Source organism: Neodiprion virginianus, chromosome 6, assembly GCF_021901495.1.
Source record: "Neodiprion virginianus isolate iyNeoVirg1 chromosome 6, iyNeoVirg1.1, whole genome shotgun sequence".
Lineage (NCBI taxonomy): Eukaryota > Metazoa > Arthropoda > Insecta > Hymenoptera > Diprionidae > Neodiprion > Neodiprion virginianus.
Window position 1 is genome coordinate 15,239,956 of NC_060882.1, and position 5,843 is coordinate 15,245,798.

At 43.0% G+C, this 5,843-nt stretch overlaps 1 long non-coding RNA gene across 1 annotated transcript; it reads right to left on the reverse strand.

The window, feature by feature from the left end:
* Positions 1 to 3,109: 3,109 nt before the first annotated feature.
* LOC124306633 (uncharacterized) lies at positions 3,110 to 3,381 on the reverse strand. The gene is made up of 2 exons (XR_006908655.1): positions 3,322 to 3,381; positions 3,110 to 3,277 (listed from the first exon to the last, which is right to left on the reverse strand). It is a non-coding gene; the product is annotated as an uncharacterized LOC124306633 (long non-coding RNA).
* Between the last annotated feature and the right edge of the window lie 2,462 nt (positions 3,382 to 5,843).

The window sequence follows — 5,843 nt, forward strand, 5'->3', positions numbered from 1 at the left end:
AGAAAATTTATTTAAAATTTACATAATTTGGTATCATTACAGGAAATGGGATTCATTGTAACATGGCAAACATAAAAATGGTTTTCCTTCACAAGTATCACAAAATGTTACAACACGCTTGGTCTTTCTCCTTGCCATCACTCTACCATCTTTTCTTACATTTTTGTCATAACATAATTTACAGTACTTTCGACCTTCAGAGACTTTTCCCGATTTTCTTTCGAGTTTGTGTTTTTTCCGGATCTTCTTGCAATTCTGGTCGGTGGAATGTTTTCTTTGTCACCACTTGTAAAATGGACTGCTCATTTTTTCCGAAATTCGGTAATGCTAATTTTCTGCTTCGTAATATTTTTATATAGAATGTAACTATTTACAACCGTAGTATTTAATAACAATTCGAAAGCTAGTTTTCTATACCATTTTAGAGACCTGCGTAATGGATTGTTGTAGGCGTTCATTTGGTCGGATAAGTCGACAGCTGACTTTTGTCTGTTGCAGTCTACTATAATTTGTGGCTTGATCTGGCTTCCGAATCGGCATTCAACATTCACCATTTCTGTCGAGTGCTTTGTCGATAGAACTAGGATGTCTTTCTTATCTTTCCACTTCAAAATAGTTATCCCCTGGTTATTTTCCTTTGCTATCATTTCTCCTCGTTTTAATTTTGTTGAAAGCACTTGGTGCGAATTTCCTCTTCGATTTGTACGTAATGTTCCCACTAAATGGGTGTTTTTACTAATTAATTTTTCGGCTAATTCTAAACTTGTGTACCAGTTGTCCGTATAGAGCGTGTGCCCCTTATCAAACAAATTTTCGCAAAGAGACATTACAATATCAGTGGGCGTAGTTTTTTCTTTTTCTAAAGTTTTCCCTGTGTATACGCGGAGAGCATAGGTGTATCCCGATCCACAGCACAACTTAAATATTTTAATTCCATATTTATGGCGCTTTTGTTTTAAATACTGCCTAAATACAATGCGGCCACGAAATGGAATCAAGGATTCGTCAATACATATGTCCTCGGTCGGATTGTAATATTTTTTGTAATTGGTCTCCAAAATGTCTATAATTGGTTGTATTTTATTTAAACGATTGGAACCATTATCTTTTTCGCTGTCTACAAAATGTAGCATTCTTAGTAATAATTCAAATCGGTTCCTTGACATGACCGCTTTAGCAAACGTTTGCAAATAGGCAGGATCATTAGACCAATAATGATGTATGGCCGGCAATTTTACTAATCCCATCCATAGGATGAGTCCAAAAAATCTCTTTATTTCAGACGTACTTGTTTCTGTCCACTTTGCCAAGCGCTGCGTGTATCCAGCTTCTATTTTCTGTGCTGCATATAAATTTGTTTGTTCGGCAATTTGCTCGATCAGTTCATCCGGCACAAATAATTGATAGCTGGTTTCTACGGCTATATCTGATCCTATATGCTCCCTTACAAACCCCGAAGGATGTGTAAATGGTACAATCTTTGGCTGATTGCCTCTCGGGTCATGCCATTCTTCAACAATCTCCTCCTCTTCGTCAGAGGATAAAAATACATCCATTCTAGGCCGTTTTCTAGCAAAAATAATTTCACTGCTGCTGTCGCTTTCACACTCTCGGACTGACATTTTGACGCTCAGGGCTAAAGAAAATTTTTGTATGCACGGAGCCAAGAACTGTAATGAACTGATTTGTCGCAAAGGGAACACCGGCCACGCATCCATTTCAAAGAAATTTTATATGGGCGCGCCAAGCGGTAAAGAAAACAAAACAGACTTGCCGCGTAACATGTTGAATCAATGACTATAGGTATCACGCTACAATGTGCTACTGCGATCGGAAACACCGGTCCTTCAATACCAGCTCTTCAATCGAAGCGGCGCGCGTGGCCTGAACGGGATTGTCTTAGAAATACGCGTGGCGCTCAACGTGTTAAATCTAGTTTGAAGTATTGGCCAGTTTCCGTTGAGTCGCCTACCGGGAGATGAGCGGATGACCGATCCCTTCGACGTCCCAGAGCAAAGAGACCGAGCTCACGAAAGCAAACTCGGTAGTGTGATTCGAGGGGAGGAAATGAGAGATCGAGGATCGGTGGATTCTTCGATTATAGGATTCGATTTTGACCGCGGACAAATTCAAAATTTTGGATTTATCACCTTACACAGTCATTTTTGAATATTTCTCCAAAAATCAGATTTTTCTACAGGTTTTGAAATACTGTGCATGATCTCGTTAACCAATGATTCGATTCAAGATTTTCGGTGGGGAAACGGCAGAATGGGGGTAATATTATTAAACAGCTGAAAGAGAGTTTTTATACAATCGACCCGGTCTCCATTTTTTTTCTTCAGATTTTTTCTCATCCGGGTTACCAAATAACGAAACGGAAAAAAAAAATGGAAAAAAATCTACACACTCTCGGAATTGTTTTTTTTTCATTATTTTTTTCTCTTCTCGGTTATCAAAAACACAAAAAAGAAAGCGGGATTAAGCAAGAATATGAAATAAGAAAAAATGTAAGGAAAAAGAAAGTCGGTCCACTCTCACTTTCATTTATTTTCTCTCTTCTGAGTTACCCGTAATGAAAAAGGGGCGGGGATTAAGTAAAGAAAAGAGGCGCCAAAAACGGGGAACAAATCGATTCACTCTCGGTATTTTATTGTTTCAATTATTTGTTCTCTTCTAAAAGAAAAAAATAAGTAAATAAAAAACAAAAGAAAAAAATAAAAAGCGACCCAGGATCGAACCCGTGTCCCGCAATACCCCACCCTCATGTGGTATCCACTCAGCTGCGCTACAGCTACGTCCGTGTACGTGTGTTTGCTTGATATGTTTACGGAGCTTGCTCGGAATTCGCTGATGATTCTTTGGAAGATTCATTTCGAGAAAAAAATAATTTCGCCCAACCACTTGCCCATTGCACATTTTGCATAAATGTTATCGAGCTGGCTTCGTATAGTTTTACATAGACTGCGTGTACAAATATTGGAGAACACCAGGCGTCACATATTTTCATATCAATAAAAAAATAATATTTATTAAAAAAAAAAAAATAAGTATTCGGGCTGGGAATGGTTAATTATTTTGGTTCAGCGTCCGCTAATTGAATCCAAAATTTATCAAATCTGGAGATACTTTTATTCACTGACATTCATAATTGAAACAAGAAAAATCCCAATTCTTGCATTCCAGGAAACATCTGTGCGAGCGGGGACAAGGATGCGATTGGCAACCACTTGCTCGAGCGACCGAGTATATCTATATATACACGATTGTGGGCCACCTTCGGTGCATGGCCGCCTAGGTGTCAGGTCGGAAATGGGCCACCTTCGGTGCGTGGCCGCCTAGGTGTCACGTCGACGCTCCAATCTAGCTGGTATCACGAAAAGCCGAGCGTTGGAGATCTCCCTACTCATCTCTGCTAGGTGCAACGTCACAACTCCCCCCTCCCCACGCGGGGCGAGGCCTATAGGGTGAGCCGGCTTCGGTGACGGGTTTTGTGGTCATTTCGTCTGTGTTTTCTGTGGTCGTCTGTGGTCATTTCGTCTGTGCTTTTCCTTTGGGGTTGGTTTTCTCCTTCTGGTATTTTCCGTCGTTTCTGTGATGTCTGCTCCGATCTGTCGGGGTTAAGGGATGTGGGTCGGGATGTATTTGCGGGGTGTGCGTTGGGTGTGGGGTTGTTGGTTGTCTTATATCTACTTATTCTACTTGGTCTCTTGTGTATTTATCAAAATTATGCTTTTTCTCTTATACTAACTTATCCTATTCTTATATTATTTTGTACTAACTCGGGTGTTTTTCTTAATCTATTTGTACTTAAATTTTTGGTTTTGGTTCGGTGGCTCTCGTCTGTGTGGGTCTTGGTGAGTTTTTGCGCTGTTCCTTGTTCCTTGTGGCTCGTGGTTGCTTCTCCGTGGTTCTGCGTTGGAGTTTTTGGGTTGTGTTCTGTTTCTTTGGCCTCCGTCTGTCGTTGTTCGTCCGTCGGTTTGGTGTTGTCAGTGTATTTAGTGTTTTCTGTTTTGTCCTTTTTTTTGTATCGTCTTGCGTCCCGTGTTGTGTGTGCGTCGTTGTTCGTCTGTCCGTTTGGTGTTGTCAGTTTGTCTAGTGTTTTCTGTTTTGTTCTTTTTCCTGTTTACGTATTGTTTTTCGTTTTTTGTATCGTCTTGAGTCCCGTGTGGTGTGTGTGGTTGGTTGGGGTGTTTGTGTATGTTCGTCTGTGTCGGTGAGTGAGGTGGTGTCGGTGTTATTGTCTGTGTCGTCGTTCGTCGTTTGTGTCTGTTGCGTGGTTGTGTGTGTTGTTTCGATGTGTATAACTGTCTCTGCGGTGGAGGTGGTGGAGTCTGTGTCGGTGTCGGTGTCTGGTGTGTTTGAGGGGTGTGTTTTATGTGGTGCTGTCTGATGTGTGCTGTGTGGTTGGTGTGTGGACGTGCTGGCTTCTGTCTCGTCTGTGTTTGTACGTTGGTGTGCCCGTCTGGTCATGTATCTGTCTCTTTCTGCCCGTAGTTCGTCGTCCAGGGTGCTTGTCGCTTGTAGGTTTGCAATTACTGCTATTATTTCTGGGGGTGGTCCTATGTGTTTTTTGTATGTCTGTCTTGTCTGCGTCGGTTCTGTGCGTGTGTCCATGTTGGCGAATGTTTGTAGGATCCTGTCTTCTGTTGTCTGTGGTCTCGTGAGTCTGGTTCGTGTCCACAGAGGGGGTGATGTGGGGGGTAGTGTGTGTCGTGGTGTTGGTGTCGATGTGGGGTGTGTGGTTGTGTGGGGTATTTGTTTGTTGGTGGGTGGGTGTGTCGTCGTGTGCGTGGTTGTGGTTCGTGTGGTTTGTGTGACTGTTGGTGGGTGTGTGACAATTTGTGATGGGTGTCGTGTGTCTGTGTTAGTTTGTGTGCAGGTTTGTATGTGTTGTGGGTATTTTGTGCCCCGGACCAGCCCGTTGCATTTTGGGCATTGCCTTTGTCCGGAGAGTGTAACTGTGTGTGTGGTCATTGGTGTGTGTGTTTGTGAGTGTCTCTGGGTAGCTGTGGGTGCAATGGTTGTTATGTGTGTTGTTGTCGTGGCGGCCTTTGTTACCTGTATGTGTGTAGTGGGTGTCGGTAGTGGAGTTCGTCGGGTCTCTGTCTGGTGTGTGCCGTCGCGTCCGTATCTGTGTGGGTGTGGGGCCTGTCCTGGTGTTTGTAGTAGTGGTGTTCTCTCTGTGTTTGTCGTTGTTGTCGTCGGTCTCGTCAGTCGCAGTGTCATCAGGGCCGGTATTCTCGGTTGTTTGTTTTCCATGTTGTCTTCTGTGGGGTGAATACACATGTTAGTTTATTTTCGAGATGTGTTATCGGGCGTGGTTCTTTTATTGCTTATTTGATCATGTATACAGGGTGTCCCTAAATTGCCTCCCACGGACTAGCCAGTATGATACCTCGTTGAAATCCAACCGAGAATTCATTTTCCGGAAGCTCGTCTGACGCATGGTTTTTGAATTATAAGCGATAGCGCTAGGCCAATCAGAGTGCACCATTTCATCTAGATTTGCCGCCACGGAAATTGCTGTTTTGTTCGACTGGGTGAATTATTATTATTCGTTTACGAATTAAATATCGGCACCTCCCCTCTCTCCCTGTTGTACCCCTTCTCGGGCGCTGACCTCGGTATTGTTGCCGCGGCACACGCTGCCGGCCGCACATCCATGGGCGGCACACTTGTGTGTGTAAACAGAAGCGCATCCTCAAGCATAATGGGTACAGCAGCGAGAGAGAGGAGGTGTCGATATTTAATTCGTAAACGAATAATAATAATTCACCCAGACGAACAAAACAGCAATTTCCGTGGCGGCAAATTTACATGACATGGTGCACTCTGATTGG